Source organism: Mesoplodon mirus, assembly GCF_964341445.2.
Source record: "Mesoplodon mirus genome assembly, chromosome: 4".
NCBI classification, from domain to species: Eukaryota; Metazoa; Chordata; class Mammalia; order Artiodactyla; family Ziphiidae; genus Mesoplodon; species Mesoplodon mirus.
In genome coordinates, this window is record NC_138979.1 from 153,428,038 (window position 1) to 153,452,617 (window position 24,580).

Genomic DNA, 24,580 nt, shown 5'->3' on the forward strand with positions numbered 1-24,580 from the left:
GCCAGCGTTCAGTAGGTGTTCTGTAAGAGTTGTTCTAGGTGTATATGTATTTCTGGTGTATCTGTGGGGAGGAAGATGATCTCAGCGTCTTACTCTTCCGCCATCTTCCCCTCGTCCCCCTCTTCTTTCTTAAAAAGAGAAACTTTACCGCTATCAGTCAGAAAGGGAAAAGGAGTCAAAGATTCTCATTCCCCTTTCCATTGTAATACCTTAACTGAGGAATATTATTATAGAGGCATATAAAAGTTTAATGGGAGCACCGACAAAGTATTTTTAAAAGAGGTGATCCTTGAAATGAAGCTTTTGTTAAGGAAAAAAAAAAAGCAGGGAAGGAGGAAGGGAGGGAGGAAAGAAGGAATAACAGAGAGAGAGGGAGAGAATGATTGATGATGAGAATGAATAGAAACTCCAGGGGTATGTTACACTTTTTAGAAACTCAGTTTGGCTGAAGATCAATGAGAGTCTATGAGATTAAAACTAGTGATTAAAACAAAGTTTTGATATCCATGTATTTCATTTATCAAGAACACATTGATACATCTGACACTGATGGTCAGAGTGAAAAAATGAATGATTGCATTGTCTACTTATATTAGTTTTATATTGCCATGTAACGGATTACCACAAACTTTCTTAGAACAACACATATTTATTATCTCACAGTCAGGATTTTGGGCACAGTTTAACTGGTTCCTTTGCTCAGTATCTCCCAAGATTGCAATCTGAGTGTTAGCTGGGGATTGCATTTTCATCTGGAGGCTTGACTAGGGAAGATTGCTCCAAACTAGTTCAGGTTGTTAGCAGAATTTGTATCCTTGTGTTGTATGACTGTATATCCTGCTTTTTGCTGGGAGTTGGCTAGTTTCCATCTGCACCTTCCATCATCTTATGGTCTATTGCCCACTACATTGAAATTTCCTTTTCTGCATGAGAATCATACTCAATTAGTTTAGTTCTGTCAATTTAGAGATGTGAAACCTAAAGCTTAGCTGAGTTGTGATTTATCTAAGGTCCTAAAACTACATGGTGATGGGCCTCCTGACAACCAGGCATTGTGTTCTTTCTACTCCTAGCCTTAGTTTTGACTTTCTTGGTTTTGTTCTCACATTTAAAAAAATTTTTTTTCCAGTTTTATTGAGATATCATTGATACACAGCACTGTGTAAGTTTAAGATCTACAGCATAATGACTTCACATTTGGTTTTAGTTTGTATTGATGAGTTTATTAAAAATATGATGGAGTAAAATCTTAGCACTGGCCACCTAGGAACTGACATTAAAATGTTTGAAAATATTTTTTTCTATATGGCTTGTAGGTATATGACTTTTGATCACTTAATTGTTCTCTCACCATGAACTTTTATATATATATATGTTTTTCTCAATTTTTATTAGGAGAAGGAGGAACAGAATTTTTGTTTCCTTTGGTTATGTTTTATGTTGGTATCTGCAGAGACTAAACGTGAGATTGAAAGTGAGATTTAACACCTGCAAAGGAAAAGCCTCAATCAAGTAATGACACTTGAGTCCTATATATGAACTCCTTTTGGATTTTTCAGTGGAAGATGGTTGGTTGTTGGTTGGGAAGACAAACAGGCAGGTGAAGAAGCTTGCTAATCAAAAGTCTGCCTAAGTATGCTTCCCTAATGAGTTTCCTAAGAAACACCTGCTTGTGACTCAGCCCACATTAGGAAGAAAATGACAAAAGAAAAGCTAGGAGAGACCCATTTATTTCTTTTCTTGATGTTTTAAGAGTTTAAAGTTTTAAAATACTATTCTTTGAGAGTAAGGAGAATTAAATTACCTTTACCCAGCTGGGAAAATGTCCACAATACTAGATAATTGGGCAGCAGTTTAAAGGAGACTAGCCCTTGCTGCCCCTTCTTTCCACTCCTATCTGGTCACTGTGGTAAATGTTAACTACCCTAATCTTTTTTTACTCTCCGAGAGAAATTAAATGAACGTTAAGAAGGAAGCCTAAATTTTAAATTTAGGGTAATCCATTTAGGGAGGAAGGCTGGTTGAGCTGATTGAGCTTGCATTTTTTCCTTCCTGGAGTCCTCTGTGATCTCCCGTGTGCTCCTCCTATATGTTGCCTAAACTTCTATCATAGCTTTTTACACTATATTATCATTGTTTGTGTATGTACTGTCTGTATATCTCAATAGATTATAACTTCCTTAAGGGCAGAGACTGTTCATGTTTAATCTTACATCGCTACCACCTACCACAATAGATCCAACCAAACATATTCCTTAAATAGTTGAGTGAAGGAATGAATATGTGATTTAGTGACTAAATGAAAGAATGGGTAATGGAAAGAGTAAGAGAGTAACAGACTGAATGTATAGTGAATATACATTGGCAAAACCTGCGTTTTCCCCATTCTTCAGGCAGTTCTAACATTCAGCCCTTTATTGGTGTTCAATACAAAAGTCTACTCTCTGGTGACCTAATAGCTGTATTTAAACTTTGATCAGCATTCGTTCCTTCTGCAGCCTCAGTATCTTTCTAAGTGTGTATGAGATAAATGAGAGACCTAACTCCATGAGCAAAAGGATATGATGACCTCACTAATCCCCATGGTTTTGATTTATAGGTACTTGCTGTTTAGAATACTGAGAAGATATTGCCAACAAAGGATTCTATTTTTTCCTGATGAAATCGAAGAAGATCCCTGAAAGCATTTTCAAAATTGAATCTGTTTCTGAACAGTTCACTTTGAAAATAACTCTCATAGCATAATTTTGTAGAGGAGAAAAAATAATTTGAGTAATTCAGTCTTACTTTAACTTGTTTCTTAAAAGACAGTAATTTAAAAAGTAAGTTAAGATAGTATTTTTCTTTTTGGTCTGTAAAGTTGTATCTTATCTTTCTCTCTTTTATAAATAACTAAGAGCATAGTCAGACTGGAAAAATATTTGAGTTGCACTTTGTGAGGTGAAGTGACATTTATATACTGGTCAGAGTTTCACTTAGCCACCTGGCATTGAGTGCAAACTTTTATAGTTCACTTAAATTGGAAGCAAAGTGATATTAAGTCTTGACATTTTTTAGCAGAAAAAGATGAAATGTAAATAGGGTACTTTTTAATACTTAGTTTAAAACATTCTTTTCTCCTCTATCATTAAGTCAAGAATTTAGAAGTGCTTAAAACACAACTAGTGAATATTTATTGAGTATATACTATGTGTCATTTAATATGGTAGGACCTGGAAAATAATGGTAAATAAAGTAGGCATGGTCCTTGCCATAATTTGGGGGACAGTTTTTAATAAAATGGACTTCAGGTTACTCTTTCTGTTTCCAGAATACCTTTATAAAGGACAGTGGTTTGGGAAGGTGTCAGATATTGCTAAAAAGATGTAATCCAAAGGTCAGTTGTGTGTCCTAATAAAGTATATTACATTCTCAAAAGGGTAGAATTAGATAATTTGTTATATATGTTATTTATAACTTTTAAATTTAGTTATTTCATGGATTTATTTAGACCAGTGATTTAGTCAGGATAATTAGATTTGAGAAAGCCGTTCAGAACAAGCTGTAGTTTGTCAGTGCCTCCCTTAAAGTGTAATGGAAAAACTGAAGACAGTGTTTTAGATTTTTTTTTTTTGATGCAGAAAGGATATCTTTATTTCCAGGATATTCTCACGTAACAAAAACCACAACACACAGCGAGGAGCGGGGTGGGGGTGGGTGCTGTGGGCGATCCCGGGCTGGCTGACGCCTGCTCATCGCCCGTCACTGGTGGCGCCCCACTCACGTGAGACTCGGCCCCACGGGGAGCACGGCACATGCCTCCGTCACGAGAGGTGGCCTTGGGGACGCGACGGGACCCATGTTTCCCATCTCAGGGTCCCATTAGGGTCCCAGACCCGGGCGCTTTCTCGCGGCCGCCTTCGGGCACCGCGGGGCGGTCAGCATGAGTAGCCAAGCAAGCAGGCGGGGGCGTGGGGGGCGGCCCAGCTGGTGCGACAGGAAGGGCGTCATGCCCCGAGGGCTGGGCGGCTAGGAGCCGAGGGGCAGCGTCCGGGGCGCCCGGGAGCCTGGACCGGGGCCCATGCACTCACACAGGTGCAGGCTGCTTGCCTAGGAAGGGGCTGGAAGGACCGGAGAGCAGAGCGAAGGGGCAGGTTCAGATTCCTAATAAGGCACAGACTTGTCACTCTTCTCTGTCCCCTCAGGGACTCCAACTCCTGGTCCCGCGGCCCCGGGAGGGCTGCGTGGATGGCAACCCACGAGCCTCGGGCCCAGCGCTTGGCCTGGGGCACGCGCTTTGCGGAGATGCGTCTGGTTTCCCGTCTGCTTCCGTCGGGGACAGACCGGCGGCTCCCCTTCCCCGCAGAGCGAGTTTGTCCCAGGTTTCAGATCTGATGAGGTCCTGCCTGAGGGTCCCAGCTCTAAGACCCCTCCGCGGGGGATGAGAGCGTCTCGGAATGAGCGTGGCCACGGGCTGGGGGACTGGAGGCAAGCTGCCAATGGACAGATGGACAGCCAGCCAGTCAGCCAGATGGGGTGAAGCTCAGATCGTGGCACTGAGGCAGCAAGTCCACAAGAGGGCAAACACATGGAGGATCCGGCTACTGTCGAGCCCCTCCGTCTCCCACCACGGACCGGAACCTGGTGCTGGGAAGGCCTCCCTCTTTCCCTCTTACTGGAAGCTGGGCCAAGGGCGACCACACGGATGGAGGCCGGGAAGGGTGGACGCAGGGCCGGGGCCCTTCTCCGCGTCAGCAGCTCTGGAAAGGGGGCAGCCGGCCCACCTCTGACCTGCAAGGCCCGGGTCAGCCCCCCAAGACCCCGAGGGGAGAGGGTGTGGCTGCAGCACAGTGGACGTCACAGTGACTAAACACATTCAGGACCACAGCAGGTGTCCTTCTGCTGGACAGCGGCGGCCGGACAGCTTCTGGGCAGAGCTCGCAGGGAGCCCTGCTCTCGGGAGTGAGGTGAATGCGGGGGCGGGTCCCCGAGAGCCCCTGGGTCTGCTGTCCTGGCTGGCGGAGGGGCCTCACCAAACCCAGGGTGGCGGGAGTGGATGGCGAGGGGCAGGTGGGCCGGTGGAGGGCGGGCAGCGGGGCCGCCGGGCTCCCCCTAAGGCCACTGGCTGCCGCTGGCGGGGGCCGGGTAGCTGGGCACGGTGGGGTACTCAGGCAGGCTGTTCCCCGAGAAGTTGTTGTACTGGGCCTCTCGGGACTGCGGATTCCGCCAGGCGCCTGTGTTCCACTCCGTCTCCGCCTTCTGGAAGCTCCCGCCAGCCCCGCGGTAGATGCTGTGCACCTTCATGATCGTGATGGCCATCATGGCGGCCGACATGGAGAACATGATGGCCGGAAGCAGCATGACCATGGCAGCCCCGACACTGGTCTGGAAGAACCCAGTCACGGCCAGCCAACCACACGCGCCCCATCCCAAGAGGCCGACAGCCTGGATGACGGTCAGGGTGAACTGGGCTCCGAAGATGAAGAAAAACGCCATGAAATTGAAGGAGCTGTCAGATACAGCCACAGGCGGTAGATCCTCTTCACCAGGACCTGGTGCTCGATAGGGATCTCGTCAGAGAAGTTCTGGTAGAAGCAGGGCTTCAGGGGGATGAACCTGGGCAGCAGGGGGAAGTTGTTCTCCTTTCCTGACATTCCTGCTGTGAAGACAGGGCAGGGGCGGAAGCCTGCAGCCACCTGATGAGACAGGCGGAAGCGCTGCGCTTCACCAAGTCTTAGCAACCGGCCCGCCTTCCCCGCCTCTGCCCAGTGTTTTAGATTTGATCTGGCTATCACTGAAGAGATTAAGACTTGCTGAAGTTGTTGCACTTCTAATTCTTTGTGAATTTACTTTAACTTTTTCTTTTGGAGGGAGTGGGGAGTAGGTAGGGAGCCTGAACAGAAGCATTATCCTCCTTTCCTAAGGATCTTTTTAATGTCTAGACAACTTTATTCTTTATTGAGATCTAAATCATATACCATACAGTTCATCCATTTAAAGTGTACACTTTAATGGGTTGTTTTAAAATTTTTATTTTATATTGGAGCATAGTTGATTAACAATGTTGTGTTAGTTTCAGGTGTACAGCAAAGCTCTTCAGTTATACATTTACATGTATCTGTTCTTCAAATTCTTTCCCCCTTTAGGTTATTACAGAATATTGAGCAGCATTCCCTGTGCTATGCAGTAGGTCCTTGTTGGTTATCTGTTCTGAATATAGCAGTGTGTACATGTCAATCCCAAGCTCCCAATCTGTCCCTCTCCTCCACCCTTCTCCCCTGGTAACCATAAGTTTGTCCTCTAAGTCTATAAATCTGTTTCTGTTTTGTAAGTAAGTTCATTTGTATCTTTTTTTTTTTTTTTTTTAGATTCTGCATGTAAACGATATATGATATTTGTCTGACTTACCTCACTTAGTATGGTAATCTCCAGATCCATCCATGTTGTTGAGGTTGGCATTATTTCATTCTTTTTAATAGCTGAGTAATATTCCATTGTATATATATAACACATCTTCCTTATCCATCCATCCGTCGATGTACATTTAGGTTGCATCCGTGTCTTGGCTATTGTAAACAGCGCTGCAGTGAACATTGAGGTGCATGTATCCTTTCAAACCATGTTTTTTTCTGGATATATGCCCAGGAGTGGGATTGCTAGATCATATGGTAGCTCTATTTTTGGTTTCTTAAGGAACCTCCATACTGTTCTCCATGGTGACTGTACCAATTTACATTCCCACCAACAGTGTAGGAGGGTTCCCTTTTCTCTGCACCCTCTCCAGCATTTATTGTTTGTAGACTTTTTGATGATGGCCATTGTGACTGGTGTGAGGTGATATCTCATTGTAGTTTTGATTTGCATTTCTCTAATAATTAGCGATGTTGAGCAGCTTTTCATGTGCCTCTTGACCATTTGTATGTCTTCTTTGGGGAAATGTCTATTTAGGTCTTCTGCCCATTTCTTGATTGGGTTATTTGATTTTTTGATATTGAGCTGCATGAACTGTGTAAATTTTGGAGATTAATCCCTTGTGGGTCTCATCATTTGCAAATATTTTCTCCCATTCTGTGGGTTGTCTTTACATTTTGTTTATGGTTTCCTTTGCTGTGCAAAAGCTTTTAAGTTTAATTAGGTCCCATTTGTTTATTTTTGTTTTTATTTCCATTACTCTAGGATATGGCTTGGAAAAGATATTGCTGCAGTTTATGTCAGAGAATTTATGTCAGAGAATTTTCTGCCTATGTTTTCCTCTAAGAGTTTTATAGTATCTGGTCTTACATTCAGGTCTTTAATCCATTTTGAGCTTATTTTTGTGTATGGTGTTAAAGAATGTTGTAATTTCATTTTTTACACATAGCTGTCCGGTTTTCCCAGTACCATTTATTGAAGAGATTGTCTTTCCTACGTTGTATATTCTTGTCTCCTTTGTCATAGATTAATTGACCATAGGTGCATGGGTTTATTTCCGGGCTTTCTGTCCTGCTCCATTGATCTGTATTTCTGTTTTTGTGCCAGTTCCATACTGTTTTGATTACTGTAGCTTCGAAGTCAGGGAGCCTGTTTCCTCCAGCTCTGTTTTTCTTTCTCAAGATTGCTTTGGCTATCGGGGTCTTTTGTGTCTCCATACAAATTTTAAGATTTTTTGTTCTAGTTCTGTGAAAAATGCCATTGGTAACTTGATAGGGATTGCATTGAATCTATAGATCACCTTGGGTATTATACTCATTCTGACAATATTGATTTTTCCAATCCAAGAGCACGGTATATCTTTTCATCTCTTTATGTCATCTTTAATTTCTTTCATCAGTGTTTTATAGTTTTTGGAGTACAGGTCTTTTGTCTCCTTAGGTAGGTTCATTCCTAGGTATGAATAAACCTAGGAATTACTCTTTTTGATGTGATTGTTTCTTTAATTTCTCTTTCTGATCTTTCGTTGTTAGTGTATAGAAATGCAACAGATTTTTGTGTATTAAGTTTGTATCCTGCAACTGTACCGAATTCATTGATGACCTCTACTAGTTTTCTGGTAGCATCTTTAAGATTTTCTATGAATAATATTGGGCTGGCCAAAAAGTTTGTTCATGTTTTTCCTTAAGATGTTACAGAAAAACCTGAATGAACTTTTTGGCCAACCCAATACTAAGTTATTTGCAGTGACAGTTTTACTTCTTCTTTTCCAATTTGGATTTCTTTTATTTCTTTTTCTTCTCTAATTGCTGTCACTAGGACTTCCAAAACTATGTTGAATAAAACTGGCAAGAGTGGACATCCTTGTCTTGTTCCTGATCTTAGAGGAAGTGCTTTCAGCTTTTCACCTTTGAGTATGATGTTAGCTGTAGGTTTGTCAAGTATGGCCTTTATTATGTTGAAGTATATTCCCTCTGTGCCCACTTCTGGAGAGTTTTTATCATAAATGGGTGTTGAATTTTGTCAAAAGCTTTTTCTGCATCTATTGAGATGATCATATGGTTTTTATTCTTCAATTTGTTGATGTGGTGTGTCATACTGACTGATTTGTGGATATTGAAAAATCCTTGAATCCCTGGGATAAATGCCACTTGATCATGGTGTATGATGCTTTTACTGTATTGTTGGATTTGGATTGCTGGTATTTTGTTGAGGATTTTTGCATCTATGTTCATCAGTGATATTGCCTGTAATTTTCTTTTTTTGTGGTATCTTTGTCTGGTTTTGGTATCAGGGTGATGGTTGTCTCATAGGATGAGCTTGGGAGTATTCCTTCCTCAGCAATTTTTTGGAATAGTTTCAGAAGCATAGGTGTTAACTCGTCTCAGAATGTTTGATAGAATTCGCCTGTGAAGCCATCTGGTCCTGGACTTTTGTTTGTTGGAAGATTTTTACTCACAGTTTCAATCTCAGTACTTGTGATTGGTCTGTTGATATTTTCTATTTCTTCTTGGATCAGTCTTGGGAGATTGTACCTTTCTACAAGTTTGTTCCCTTCTTCCAGGTTGTCCATTTTATTGGCATATAGTTGTTAATGATCCTTTGTATTTCTGTAGTGTCCATTGGAACTTCTCCCTTCTCATTTCTAATTTTATTGATTTGAATCCTCTCCCTTTTTTTCTTGATGAGTGTGGCTAAAGGTTTATCAATTTAGCTTATCTTTTTGAAGAACCAGCTTTTAGTTTCATTGATCTTTTCTGTTGTTTCCTTTGTTTCTGTTTCATTTATTTCTGCTCTCATGTTTATAATTTCTTTCCTTCTATTAATACTACCTTTGGGTTTTGTTTGCTCTTCTTTCTCTAGTTGCTTTAGGTGTAATTTTAGGTTGTTTATTTGAGATTTTTCTTGTTTCCTGAGGTAAGATTATATTGCTGTCAACTGCAGAAGACCTTCCAATACTGGCAGGTAAGCCTGGCCCACAGGTCACTGATTTTTCCCCTGGGTCCTGGTGCACACAGGACCTTGTATGCACCCTCCAAGAGTGGAGTTTCTGTTTCCCCCAGTCGTGTGGAATTCTTGCGATCAAACGCTGCTGACCTTCAAAGCCAGATTCTCTGGCAGCTACTCCCCCCGTTGCCAGACCCCCAGGCTGGAAAGCCTGACGTGGGGCTCAGGACTTTCACTTGTGTAGGAGAACTTCTGTGGTATAATTATCTTCCAGTTTGTGGGTTACCCACATGGTGAGTATGGGATTTGATTTTATCACAGTTGTACTCCTTCTACCATCTCGTGTGGCTTCTTTTTGTCTTTGGATGTAGGGTATCTTTTTTGGTAGGTTGCAGCATTTTTTTTTTTTTTTTTTGGTCAATGGTTGTTCAGCAGTTAGTTGTGATTTTGGTGTTTTTGTAAGAGGAGATGAGCTCACATCCTTCTACTCCGCCATCTTGCTGGCCAATTCCAATTCTTAATGGTTTTTATTGTATTCACAGAGTTGTGCTCTCATCACCACCATCAATTTTTTAGAATATTTTCATTGCCCCAGAAACAGCTCCCCAACCTCCCCCTCCTAGACAACTGTTAGTCTACTCGTTGCCTCTATATATTTGCCTGTTAGGGGTAATTTGCATAAATAAATAAATATGTTCCTTTTCTGACTGGCTTCTTTCACTGAGCATAGTATTTACTAAGTCCATCCATGTTGTTTCATATGTCAATACTTCATTATTTTTATTGCCAAATATTATTTCATTGTATGGATATACCACGTTTTGTTTATCCATTCATCAGTTAAAGGACAGTGCGATTTTCCCACTTTTTGGAATTATGAATAATACTGCTATGAACATTAGTTGTAAAGGTTTTTCTATGGAAGTATGTTGTCTTTTCTCTTTAATATAGAGCAAGTGGTAGAATTGCTTAGTCATATGGTAACTTCATGTTTTAACATTTTAAGGAAGTGCCAGAATCACCCCCTTTCCCCCAAAATTTTTGTATTGTGGCAAAATACACATAATAAAGTTTACTGTCTTAACAATTTTTAAGTGTATAATTTGATGGTATTAAGTATGTGTGTATTTTTGTGCACTTATCACCAACATCTATCTCCAGAACGTTTTCATTTTCCCCAAATGAAACTCTATACCCATTAAACACTAACTCCAGTTCTGTGCTTCTCTGCAGTTCCCAGGAATTGCTCCTGGCAACCAGTATTCTACTTCTGTCTCTATGATTTTGACTACTCCAGGAACCTCATATAAGTAGAATCATACAGTATATGTTGTTTTGTAACTGGCTTATTTCACTTAACATAATGTCCATAATGTCTTCAGAGTTCATCCATGTTGCAGCGTATCAAAATTTCCTTCCTTCTTAGGGCTGAGTTATATTCCAGTGTATGCAAATAGCACATGTGGTTTGTCAGTTAATTTGTCAAGGTATACTTAGATTACTTCCACATTTAAGCTATAGTAGCCATCCTAATGGGTGTGAGGTGGTACCTCAATTTCCCTGATAATTAGTGATGTTGAACATCTTTCCATGTGCTTATTAGCCATTTGTGTGTCTTCTTTGAGAAGTGTCTATTCAAGTCCTTTGCCCATTATAGAATTGGGTTATTTGTTTTTTTGTTATTGAGTTTTTGGAGTTCTCTGTATAATGTGGGTATTAATCCCTTATTAGGTATATTAATTGCCCACATTTTCTCCCATTCTGTGGGTTGCCTTTAACCTTTGTTGACATTGTTGTTTGATGAAGAACATTTCTTAATTTTAATGAAGTCCAGTTTGTCTTTTTTTTTTTCTTTTGTTGCCTGTGCCTTTGGTGTCTTATCCAAGAAATCACTGACAGATCCAATGTTATGAAGCTTTTGGTCTATTTTTTTTTAATATTTATTTATTTGGTGGTACCAGGTCTTAGTTGCAGCATGCAGGAGCTTCATTGCAGCGTGTGGGATCTTCGTTGCGGTGTGTGGGATCTTTAGTTGTGGCATGTGGGATCTAGTTCCCTGACCAGGGATCGAACCTGGGCTCCCTTCATTGGGAGTACAGAGCCTTAACTACTGGACCACCAGGAAATTCCCTTGGTCTACGTTTGATTCTGAGAGTTTTGTAGTTTTAAGTCTTACATTGAGGTCTTAGATCCATATTAAATTAATTTTTATGTAAGGCATAAGGTAAGAATCCAACTCATTCTTCTGCATATGGACATCCAGTTTTCCAACAGAGTAACATTTTAATTACTTTAACAATTTTTCACTATATTTTTGAAGTATTTTCTTAGTGGTTACTCTATGACTTACAACAAATATCTTAACAGATTCTACTTATTTATAATAACTTAATTTGTGTGAGATATAGAAATATTAATACTGTATAGCTCTATTTATTTTCTTCCCTTTTTAAAAACAATTATTATACATATTTTCTCAATATATGTTACAATCCCAACACATAAATTGTTATAATTAGGTTATATAATTTTATATCTTTTCAGGAAACAAAGTATGTGTGTATAAAAGTGTTCATTATGTTAATATTCTTATTTACTATTTTTTATTCTTTTCATTTGTTCTTGTGGCATTATCATTTAGTATGTTTCCTAACCCAACGCAGCTTTGTCCCTCAAGCTTCTTGTGCTATTTTGTCAATTATATTTTGTTTTTATGGGCTATAGGCCCAACAATATAATTAGGTCTTTCTGTATATACATACAAACATCATTTTATACAGGTGCTCTTTAAATCAGTTAAGAAAAAAAGAAGTATACAATTATACTGTCTTTTATAATTACCTACACAATTACCTTTGCTCTTCATTGTGTGTGTCTGTGTGTCTCTGTGTATATTGTAATTACTCTGGGGTATTGGCTTTCAGTCTTGAAAGTTTTTTAGTATTTATTGTAAGGTAGTTCAGCTAACAATAAATTCTGCCTATTTTATTTATCTATGAATATCTTTATTTTGCCCTCATTTTTGAAATATTACTTCCCTGGACTTAAATTTTTATTTGACCCATTTTTTTCTTTCAGTGGTCTAAATATTTATATCATTCATTCTACTTCATTCTAGTCTCTGTTTCTGATGAGAAGTCAAATGTTTATCTTATTGGAGTTCCATAATATGTGATAATTCAGTTTTCTTTTTTACTTTCATAATTTTGTCTTTGTCTCTCACAGTTTTTACTGTAGTGGGTTTATTTGTGGATGTCTTATCTTAATTGGAGTTGGTTGAGGCTCTCAGATGTGTAGACCAATGTTTTTCATCAAACTTTGGAAGTTTTCAGCCATTTTTCCTTGTAATATTTTTCAGCTTCATTCACTTTATTTTCTCCTTCTGATACACATACATTGATGTTTTTGGTGGTGTCCCAGACTTTTCTGAACCCCTGTTCATCTTTCTTTATTCTTTTTTCTCTGTTCTTTGGTTCACCTAATCTTCATTGCTTTATCTCCAATTTCATCAATTCTTTCTATTGCCAATTCATATTTAATGTTCCCCTAGCGAATTTCCATGTCTTTTTTTAAAAAAATAAATTTATTTATTTATGGCTGTGTTGGGTCTTTGTTGCTGCGCCCGGGCTTTCTCTAGTTGCGGCAAGCGGGGGCTACTGTTTGTTGTGGTGCACAGGCTTCTCACTGCGGTGCCTTCTCTTGTTTTGGAGCATGGGCTCTAGACGTGCAGGCTTCAGTAGTTGTGGCTTGTGGGCTCTAGAGCGCAGGCTCAGTAGTTGTGGTGCACGGGCTTAGTTGCTCCGCGACATGTGGAATCTTCCAGGACGAGGGCTCGAACCCGTGTCCCCTGCATTGGCAAGCAGATTCTTAACTACTGCACCACCAGGGAAGTCCTCCATGTCAGTTTTATACCTTTCATCTGCAGAATTTCAATTTGGTTCCTGTATTATAATTTTTTTGTTGTTATTTTGTATTTAATGAGAAGCTGTCATCACACCTTCCTTACCTTTTTATTTTTTCCCAGTTTTATTGAGATGTAATTGATATATAACATTGTATTAGTTTAAGTTAACAACATAATGATTTGAAATATATAGATACAGATAGTCCCTGACCTAACAGTGGATTGATTTAGACTTTTTCAACTTTACAATGGTGTGAAAGTGATATGCATTCAGTAGAAACCATACTTCGAATTTTGATCTTTTCCTGGGCTAGCACTGTACCAAATGATATCTCTTGTGATGCTGAGCAACAGCAGTGAGCCGCAGCTCCCAGTCATGCAATCATGAGAGTAAACAACCGACACCCTTACAGCCATTCTGTACCCGTACAACTGTTCTGTTTTTCACTTCCAGTACAGTGTTCAATAAATTACATGAGAAATCCATTACTTTATTATAAAATAGACTTTGTGTTATATGATTTTGCCCAGCTGTAGGCTAATATAAGTGTTCTGAGCACTTTTAAGGTAGGCTAGGCTAAGCTAAGAACTTCAGTAGGCTAGGTATATTAAATTATTTTCGATTTACAATATTTTCTACTTATGATGGGTTTATCAGGATGTAACCCCATTGTAAGTTGAGGAAGATCTGTATTGCCAAATGATTACCACAATAAGTTTTAATTAACATCTGTCATCTCACATAGCTATAGTTTTTTTTCCTTGTGATGAGAACTCTTGATCTACTCTATTAGGCACTTAAAAATATGCAGTACAGTATTGTCAACTATGGATACTATGCTCTACATTATATCCCAAGAACTTATTTATCTTATCACTCTAAGTTTGTACCTTTTAACCACCTTCATCCATTTCACCCATCCCCCACCCCCTGCCTCTGGCAACCTTCAATCCGTTCTCAGTGTCTATCAGGTATTTTTTTTTTTAAATTCCATATATAGGTGAGATCATACAGTATTTGTCTTTCTCTTTCTGGCTTATTTCACTTAGCATAGTGCCCTGAAGGTCCATTCATGTTTCACAAATGGCAAGATTTTATTATTTTTTATGGCTGAATAATATTCCCTAGTGTGTGTATTTATGTGTGTGTATATATATATATATACACACACATATATATATATACACAGAATTTTCCTTATCCATTCATTCATCCATCCATGGACACTTAGGTTGTTATCATGTCTTGGCTATTGTAAATATGCTGCAGTGAACATAGGGGTGCAGATATCTTTTCAAGAAGGATTGGTATTCATTTTTCTTTATTTTATTTTATTTTGTTTTTTAATTTTTATTGGAGTATAGTTGATTTACAATGTTGTGTTACTTTCTGCTGTACAGCAAAGTGAATCAGTTTCACCAGTGAAGCCATCTGGTCCTAGACTTTTATTTGTTGGAAGGTTTTAGATTACTGATTTAATCTCCTCACTAGTAACCAGTCTGCTCAGATTTTCTATTTCCTCATGATTCAGTTGTGGTAGGTTGCAATATGTTTTCTGTGTCTTTGTTGAAATTCTCACTTTGTTTATGCATTGTTCTCTTGATCTTGGAGAGTTTCTTATTGCCATTATTTCAACTCTTTATCAGGTAAATCACTTATCTTCATTTCATCAGTCTGTTTCTAGAGTTTTACCTTATTCATTTGTTTGGAACATACTGTTTTTGTTTTGTTTTTGTTTTTGTTTTTTTTTCATTTTCCTTGACTCTGTGTAAGTTTTGATGCATTAGATAAAATAGTTCCCTCTTCCAGTTTGATGGAGTGGTCTTATTTAGGAGATGAACCTCATAAATCAGGCCAGCCTGAGCTTTTAGTTTTCTCCCAGACCTTTATGATTGTCCAAGCTGCCATCTTTATTTTTAGTGTAGTAGTTGAAGGTGTGCTGAGACAATTCATTGTTGATGATATGGTTATTTTATTGTTCATCTGATGTGTAGGATTTGCTTAGTTTCTGGATTTCTTTCAGAGGGAGTTGCTCTGTGTGTAGTTGTAAATTTGGTGTGTCCATGGTAGTATTAAGATCAGGAGGCTCCTATGTTGCCATCTTGGGCAACTGCATTGGGATTTAGTACACTAAGGACTGGGTCTTGATAAAATAAATATCCCTTAAGGGTTTCTGGAGTTCAGTCCAAGATGATAACATAGGAGCCTCCTGAATTCATCTCTTCCCATGGACACTGAATCTACAGTTAAACAAGGAACAATTTTCTTTGAAAGAAATCCTGAAAAATTCTTAATCAGTGAAATGGAAAACTATTACATAATGTTCTGTTTTTCTTTACGGGAGGAGATAAGAGAGTGAGGTCTAGTTGGATGTAAATGTAAACTTTCAAGGGGAAAGACAATTAGCTACTGTAAATTCAACTAATATTTTTATTTCTTGCCACAAATACTAGACTTTCCAGATAGAGTGAGAAGTAAAATAATTTTCCAATTAAAATTCAGTGAAGAAAGTATATTTGTAATTTAGATTTAGGGGGAAAATCTGACAGTAATATATGTAGGCTTGTTGGATCTTGTTTTGATTTTATTTCTCCATTATAAGTTGATTTATATATATTTTTGAACTTACTAATTGTTGCTTTTGTACAACTCTTCTGGACTCTTTCTGGTTTTTTACTTCTTTTCCTAAATTTGTACTTCTGCTACTCTTCTTGCATTTAATCATTTATCCTAGAATAGAATAAATGTTCACTTAAAGATTTTTATTGTTCTCAAATATTTTTATTTCAGTTTTTTTGGAGTATGTAATGTGTGCTTATGAAGCTGCCGGTGGGTATGCACACACACAAGGCTTCTGCCCTGCCAACATACATGCACGTGTGTACATACACACACACACAAATAAATGTGATTGTATGGATACATACACAAATACACCTGTATATTTATAGTTACATATGTAGATACATGTATATTTGCACAATATACATTTCAGAAAAATACACATATACTACTTATATAAATGTATAGTGTTTTGCATGTTTTTTAAAATTTAACATTATATTTCAAAGATGTTTCAATTTCAGCATAAAAAGACATCTCTTTTTAATAGCTGCATTGCATTTCGTTCTATGGATGTGCCATAATCCACTTAAATAGTCCTCTGTTGATGGTCATTTGAATATTTGCTACTCAAATATTGATGTAAAAAAATACTTGTGCTAATGCCATATTTTTTATATGTGCTAGTGTGGAACTATAGGAGGCATTTCTAAAAGTAATTTGTAACTTAGAGGGATACAGGGCTTCCCTGGTGGCGCAGTGGTTGAGAGTCCGCCTGCCAATGCAAGGGACACGGGTTTGTGCCCCGGTCCGGGAAGATCCCACATGCAGCGGAGCGGCTAGGCCTGTGAGCCATGGCCGCTGAGCTTGCGCATCCGGAGCCTGTGCTCCGCAACTGGAGAGGCCACAACAGTGAGAGGCCCGCGTACCGCAAAAAAAAAAAAAAAAAAAGTCATAATTGAGTTCTTTCCAAGAATTCCAGTTTTCTCTGCAGTTCATCTTAGAAGGGTCATAATGTCGATTCTCAGAATACAACATTTCATTCAGTCTTAAGCCAATTTTGTTCAGTTTAACACGATTATAGCAGTGAAGTTTGGACTCTGTCTGATTGGTTAGTGAACTGGGGTCAAATAGGTGTCAGGCAGTTAACCTGTAGGCTAAATGTATAATTTATCATTCCTGTTAATGTCATGTTTGAGAGAGAATAGGGCCATTAAAACAAATTATATATGTTTTGAAATATTTATTGCCCCCAAATTTGGATTTTATATTAGTGGATCCATAAAACCAGTCTACTGAAAAGCTATTTTCAAAAGTAAAACCATGTCTTAAAAAATAACAATTAGACATGTACTTTAATGTTACTTCAAAATTTTATTTATAGGGATTTATTTATAGTGATTATCATCACATAATAAAAAGTGACAAAAGCAGGATAATATTTTGTACATATTTACATGCTTTAAGCAGTTTTTTAGCCATATCAACCTGTAATATGGTGTCACTCATATTTTATTAAAAAGTATAATCTTCTTTGTTTAAATTCTTAAAATAAATTTCCTGTAATCTTCCTCAGAAAGTTTTAAAATGTTTATTTTATCCCAAGTACTTTTACAGGTGGTGTTTTTTGTTGCTCCATTCAGAATTCTTTCCTTTGACACATATTTTTAGAAGATAAAACTCCTTAAAATAACTTGTGTCTATGATTCTTCGTAATGTTTCACAATAGTAAGATGTTGTAAAATTATAGGCTTTCTCCATTTTATTCTCTTCCATACAAAATATAAATATACTAATTTCATTTGAAAATGAGAGCTCCATCAAAAGACTCTTCTCACGAGTCAAGATATTACAAAGCACAACTATAAAATTTCAAAATTAAATCTTTTATCCTGTATGGGCTTTTATTCTTTGAGTTATCTAATTCCTCCTTTGCCTTTTAAAGGATGAATTTCAACTTCTTCTGTTTATAAACTTTGTTTCTAGTAATTACAATTCACTAAAAAGTTTCAAAAGCTGTACTTTTGGTGCTCCATTAACTGATTTTGAAAAACATGCACACAGATTTAAATGATTCATTTATAGGAGTGCTCAGTACTCATATGGCACTTAGTTGATTTACAAAATAATTCCTAAAATAGGCTTTGTTGTCAGTATAACATCTTCTGCCTGTAGTTCTGAAGAACTGAGCCACATTCAGATGCAGCCGTCAAACTTTTCTTGGGCATTAATTTACAAGATAAATTAATTCCCTTCATTTTATTTTATTATTATTTTTTTAATTTATTTTATTTATTTTTGGCTGCGTTGGGTCTTCGTTGCTGTGCGTGGGCTTTCTCTAGTTGCGGCGAGTGGGAGCTACTCATTGTGGTGGCCTCTCGTTGCAGAGCACGAGCTCTAGGCGCATGGGCTTCAGTAGTTGTGGTGCACGGGCTCAGTAGTTGTGGCTCATGGGCTCTAGAGCGCAGGCTCAGTAGTTGTGGCGCACAGGCTTAGTTGCTCCACAGCATGTGGGATCTTCCTGGACCAGGGCTGGAACCTTTGTCCCCTGCATTGGCAGGCAGGTTCATAACCACAGTGCCACCAGGGAAGCCCTAATTCCCTTTAAAAGAAACAAATATTTTACATGTTTAATAATGTCAATTTGTAACAAAACATGATAAGAAAATAAGAAGAGATGTAAATCTATAGCTGTAATTTACTGTCGAGAAGGGAAAACTTTTCCTCTACTCTTTTTATTTAATACTGTGAATTAAACTAACAGATTAGCAGGACAAAAGACATTTTATTACATATATATGTACCAGTTCACAAAAAATATGTGACTCAAATAGGTGTTAGAATTTGGGGCTTATATACTGTCTTAAAAGGGGAAAGGGAGGGGAAAAAGAGCACTTATGTGAAAAAATTTCTTTTTAGAAGGGAAGGAGAAAGGTCAGTGATGAGAAAACAAATGACCTTCTTGAAAGATCTACAGGCCCTTGGAAGAATAGATGGGAGATATGATAGTTTTGTGACAATTTCTGTTTGGGTTGTGTTGCCTACTTCTCCAAGATTAGATTTGCTTGGGGGGTGGGTTGGGGGGATGGGGAGGGTGGGGTGGAGGAGTAGGGGGAGTGTTATGACAATTGAGTTCTTTTTGAATTCTTTTGGGAGGCTCTACGTTTAGGCAGAGAAGTGATTTCAGGAACTCAAATGCCTTCAGCTCAAAATAATTTTTATGTTACTGTGGCCTATTAAGGACCCCTTCAACCGAGTCTGAGAGTTTGCCAGATTTTCTTGGATTTGCCTGCTCTTCATTATTCAGAATAAAGTCAGAATGTTATTTTATATTTTTAAATGTTAAATAAGTAGGTCTAAATAGGTAGTTTTCATAATATATTATGGATCTCTTCTTACTGGTAAACTACATGGTCACCTGTTTTTCTAATTGAATTTAGTAGGAAAGTTACTATCACCAATACTTTATATTGAGAAAGCCTTCCTAATGATTAATAGAATATTAAGCTTTTAAATTAGTGAAAGTTGAACATGTGAACAACTCTTAATATCTCTTACACATAGGGAATCAAAGCATAAGGTAATTTATAAAATGGCTTCAAACATATTTTAAATAACCAGAATGTAGTATTATAATATATCATGAGATCATCACTTTAAAATACTTATTTCTGAGAAACCTAATTTCTCTAGGAGGATAATATATAATATCTTATAATGGTAAAGTTCTTGTTATGGCCTTATGGTGTGATAGTCTTCCTACAGATTTAGATGAGTAGAAGATTAGCAGGCTTTTCTTTTTTTCTTTGTTTCCCGACCTGCGGCTTGCGGGATCTTAGTTCCCCAACCAGGGATCAAACCTGGGCCCCAGCAGTGAAAGTGCCAAGTCTGAACCACTGGACTGCCAGGGAATTCTCTAGCAGGCTTTTCTAAATAACCATTATTTTAAAAATAAAAGAAAACAATACTATAAAACAGGATTAGAATTCCTTACCAGATTGGAAGCATTCTGAGGGGAGGAACCTTACGTATCCCATTCAACCTATTTCTTCATTGCTTGACAGTCCCTCTCACTTAGTAAGAAATTGTCTTAATAAAGTAAGAATACCTAATGTTAAGTTTTAGCCTTCCCACTTATAAGATGTGTATCAAAAAGAAGTATAGGGGGTTTGGAGAAGATGGCGGAAGAGTAAGACGCGGAGATCACCTTCCCACAGATACATCAGAAATACATCTACACGTGGAACTGCTCCTGTAGAACACCCATTGATAGCTGGCAGAAGACCTCAGACCTCCCAAAAGGCAAGAAACTCCCCACGTACCAGGGTAGGGCAAAAGAAAAAACAGAGACAAATGAATAGGGACGGGACCTGCACCAGTGGGAGGGAGCTGTGAAGGAGTAAAGGTTTCCACACACTAGAAGCCCCTTCATGGACAGAGACTGCGGGTGGCAGAGGGGGAAGCTTCAGAGCCACGGAGGGGAGCACAGCAACAAGGGTGCGGAGGGCAAAGCGGAGAGATTCCTGCACGGAGGATCGGTGCCGACCAGCACTCACCAGCTCAAGAGGCGTGTTGCTCACCCGCCGGGACGGGCAGGGGCTGGGAGCTGAGGCTCCGACTTCTGTCAGATGCCAGTAAAGGACTGGGGTTGGCGGCATGAACACAGCCTGAAGGGGTTAGTGCACCATGGCTAGCCGGGAGGGAGTCCGGGAGAAGTCTGGAGCTGCCGAAGAGAAAAGAGACTTTCTTGCCTCTTTGTTTCCTGGTGCATGAGGAGAGGGGATTAAGAGAGCTGCTTAAAGGAGCTCCAGAGACGGGCGCAAGCCGTGGCTATCACAGTGGACCTCAGAGACGGGAATGAGATGCTAAGGCTGCTTCTGCCGCTACCAAGAAGCCTGTGGGCAAGCACAGGTCACTATCCACGCCGCCCCTACCAGGAGCCTATGCAGCCCACCGCTGCCAGGGTCCCGTGACCTAGGGACAACTTCCCCGGGAGAATGCACGGCGCGCCTCAGGCCGGTGCAACGTCATGTGGGCCTCTGCCGCCGCAGGCTCGCCCCGTGTCCGTACCCCTCCCTCCCCCCGGCCTGAGTGAGCCAGAGCCCCAGAATCAGCGGCTTCTTTAACCCCATCCTGTCTGAGTGAAAAACAGATGCCCTCAGGCGACCTACACGCAGAAGCGGGTCCAAATCCAAACCTGAACCCTGGAAGCTATGCGAACAAAGAAGAGAAAGGGAAATCTCTCCCAGCAGCCTCAGGAGCAGAGGATTAAACCTCCATGATCAACTTGATGTTCCCTGCACCTGTGGAATACCTGAATAGACAACGAATCATCCCAAATTGAGGAGGTGGACTTTGGGAGCAAAATATATTATTTTTTCTCCTTTTCCTCTTTTTGTGAGTGTGTATGTGTATGCTTCTGTGTGAGATTTTGTCTGTATAGCTTTGCGTTCACCATTTGTCCTAGGGTTCTGACCGTCTGTTTTTTTATCTTTTTTTTTTTACTTAAAATTTTTTTCTTAATAATTATTTTTAATTTTTATAACTTTATTTATTATTTATTTATTTATTTTATTAGTTTCTGCTTTATAACAAAGTGAATCAGTCATACATATACATCTGTTCCACCATCTCTTCCCTCTTGCGTCTCCCTCCCTCCCACCCTCCCTATCCCACCCCTCCAGGCGGTCACAAAGCACTGAGCTGATCTCCCTGTGCTATGCGGCTGCTTCCCACTAGCTATCTACCTTACGTTTGGTAGTGTATATATGTCCATGCTGCTCCTTCGCTTTGTCACAGCGTACCCTTCCCCCTCCCCATATCCTCAAGTCCATTCTCTAGTAGGTCTGTGTCTTTATTCCTGTCTTACCCCTATGTTCTTCATGACATTTTTTTTTTCTAAAATTCCATATATATGTGTCACCATACAGAATTTGTCTTTCTCTTTCTGACTTACTTCACTCTGTATGACAGACTCTAGGTCTATCCACCTCATTACAAATAGCTCAGTTTCGTTTCTTTTTATGGCTGAGTAATATTCCATTGTATATATGTGCCACATCTTCTTTATCCATTCATCCGATGATGGACACTTAGGTTGTTTCCATCTCCAGGCTATTGTGAATAGAGCTGCAATGAACATTTTGGTACATGTCTCTTTTTGAATTATGGTTTTCTCAGGGTATATGCCTAGTAGTGGGATTGTTGGGTCATATGGTAGTTCTATTTTTAGTTTTTTAAGGAACCTCCATACTGTTCTCCATAGTGGCTGTACCAATTCACATTCCCACCAGCAGTGCAAGAGTATTCCCTTTTCTCCACACCCTCTCCAGCATTTATTGTTTCTAGATTTCTTGATGATGGCCATTCTGACTGGTGTGAGATGATACCTCGTTGTAGTTTTGATTTGCACTGCTCTAATGATTAAAGATGTTGAGCATTCTTTCATGTGTTTATTGGCAGTCTGTATATCTTCTGTGGAGAAATGTCTATTTAAGTCTTCTGCCCATTTTTGGATTGGGTTGTTTGTTTTTTTGCTATTGAGCTGCATGAGCTGCTTATAAATTTTGGAGATTAATCCTTTGTCAGTTGGTTCATTTGCAAATATTTTCTCCCATTCTGAGGGTTGTCTTTTGGTCTTGTTTATGGTTTCCTTTGCTGTGCAAAAGCTTTGAAGTTTCATTAGGTCCCATTTGTTTATCTTTGTTTTTATTTCCATTTCTCTAGGAGGTGGGTCCAAAAGGATCTTGCTGTGATTTATGTCATAGAGTGTTCTACTTATGTTTTCCTCTAAGAGTTTGATAGTGTCTGGCCTTACATTTAGGTCTGTAATCCATTTTGAGCTTATTTTTGTGTATGGTGTTAGGGAATGATCTAATCTCAAACTTCTACATGTCCCTGTCCAGTTTTCCCAGCACCACTTATTGAAGAGGCTGTCCTTTCTCCACTGTACATTCCTGCCTCCTTTATCAAAGATAAGTTGGCCATATGTGCGTGGGTTTATCTCTGGGCTTTCTATCCTGATCCACTGATCTATCTTTCTGTTTTTATGCCAGTACCACACTGTCTTGATTACTGTAGCTTTGTAGTATAGTCTGAAGTCAGGGAGCCTGATTCCTCCAGCTCCGTTTTTCGTTCTCAAGATTGCTTTGGCTATTCGGGGTCTTTTGTGTTTCCAAACAAATTTTGAAATTTTTTGTTCTAGTTCTGTGAAAAATGCCAGTGGTAGTTTGATAGGGATTGCATTGAATTTGTAGATTGCTTTGGGTAGTAGAGTCATTTTCACAATATTGATTCTTCCAATCCAGGAGCATGGTATATCTCTCCATCTATTTGTATCATCTTTAATTTCTTTCATCAGTGTCTTATAATTTTCTGCATACAGGTCTTTTGTCTCCTTAGGTAGGTTTATTCCTAGATATTTTATTCTTTTTGTTGCAGTGGTAAATGGGAGTGTTTTCTTGATTTCATTTTCAGATTTTTCATCATTAGTGTACAGGAATGCCAGAAATTTCTGTACATTAATTTTGTATCCTGCTACTTTACCAAATTCATTGATCAGCTCTAGTGGTTTTTCGGTAGCATCTTTAGGATTCTCTATGTATAGTATCATGTCATCTGCAAACAGTGACAGCTTTACTTCTTCTTTTCCAATTTGGATTCCTTTTATTTCCTTTTCTTCTCTGATTGCTATGGCTAAAACTTCCAAAACTATGTTGAATAAGATTGGTGAGAGTGGGCAGCCTTGTCTTGTTCCTGATCTTAGTGGAAATGGTTTCAGTTTTTCACCATTGAGGACAATGTTGGCTGTGGGTTTGTCATATATGGCCTTTATTATGTTGAGGAAAGTTCCCTCTATGCCTACTTTCTGCAGGGCTTTTATCATAAATGGGTGTTGAATTTTGTCGAAAGCGTTCTCTGCATCTATTGAGATGATCATATGGTTTTTCTCCTTCAACTTGTTAATATGGTATATCACATTGATTGATTTGCGTATATTGAAGAATCCTTGCATTCCTGGAATAAACCCCACTTGATCATGGTGTATGATCCTTTTAATGTGCTGTTGGATTCTGTTTGCTAGTATTTTGTTGAGGATTTTTGCATCTATGTTCATCAGTGATATCGGCCTGTAGTTTTCTTTCTTTGTGACATCCTTGCCTGGTTTTGGTATCAAGGTGATGGTGGCCTCGTAGAGTGAGTTTGGGAGTGTTCCTTCCTCTGATATTGTTTGGAAGAGTTTGAGAAGGATGGGTGGTAGCTCTTCTCTAAATGTTTGATAGAATTGGCCTGTGAAGCCATCTGGTCCTGGGCTTTTGTTTGATGGAAGATTTTTAATCACAGTTTCAATTTCAGTGCTTGTGATTGGTCTATTCATATTTTCTATTTCTTCCTGAGTCAGTCCTGGCCGGTTGTGCATTTCTAAGAATTTGTCCATTTCTTCCAGGTTGTCCATTTTATTGGCATAGAGTTGCTTATAGTAATCTCTCATGATCTTTTGTATTTCTGCAGTGTCAGTTGTTACTTCTCCTTTTTCATTTCTAATTCTATTGATTTGAGTCTTCTCCCTTCTTTTCTTGATGAGTCTGGCTAATGGTTTGTCAATTTTGTTTATCTTCTCAAAGAACCAGCTTTTAGTTTGATTGATCTTTGCTATCGTTTCCTACACTTCTTTTTCATTTATTTCTGATCTGATCTTTATGATTTCTTTCCTTCTGCTAACTTTGGGGGTTTTTTGTTTTTCTTTCTCTAATTGCTTTAGGTGCAGAGTCAGGTTG

At 39.0% G+C, this 24,580-nt stretch overlaps 1 protein-coding gene and 1 pseudogene across 4 annotated transcripts in view; one reads left to right on the forward strand and one right to left on the reverse strand.

The window, feature by feature from the left end:
* The window catches only part of GPHN (gephyrin), a 631,539-nt gene that overhangs the window by 130,935 nt on the left and 476,024 nt on the right, over positions 1–24,580 (forward strand). The gene's annotated exons all lie outside the window — the stretch shown is intronic.
* Positions 4,830–5,724, reverse strand: LOC309802158 (secretory carrier-associated membrane protein 4-like; annotated as a pseudogene). The gene has a single exon. The product of its transcript is annotated as a secretory carrier-associated membrane protein 4-like (transcript).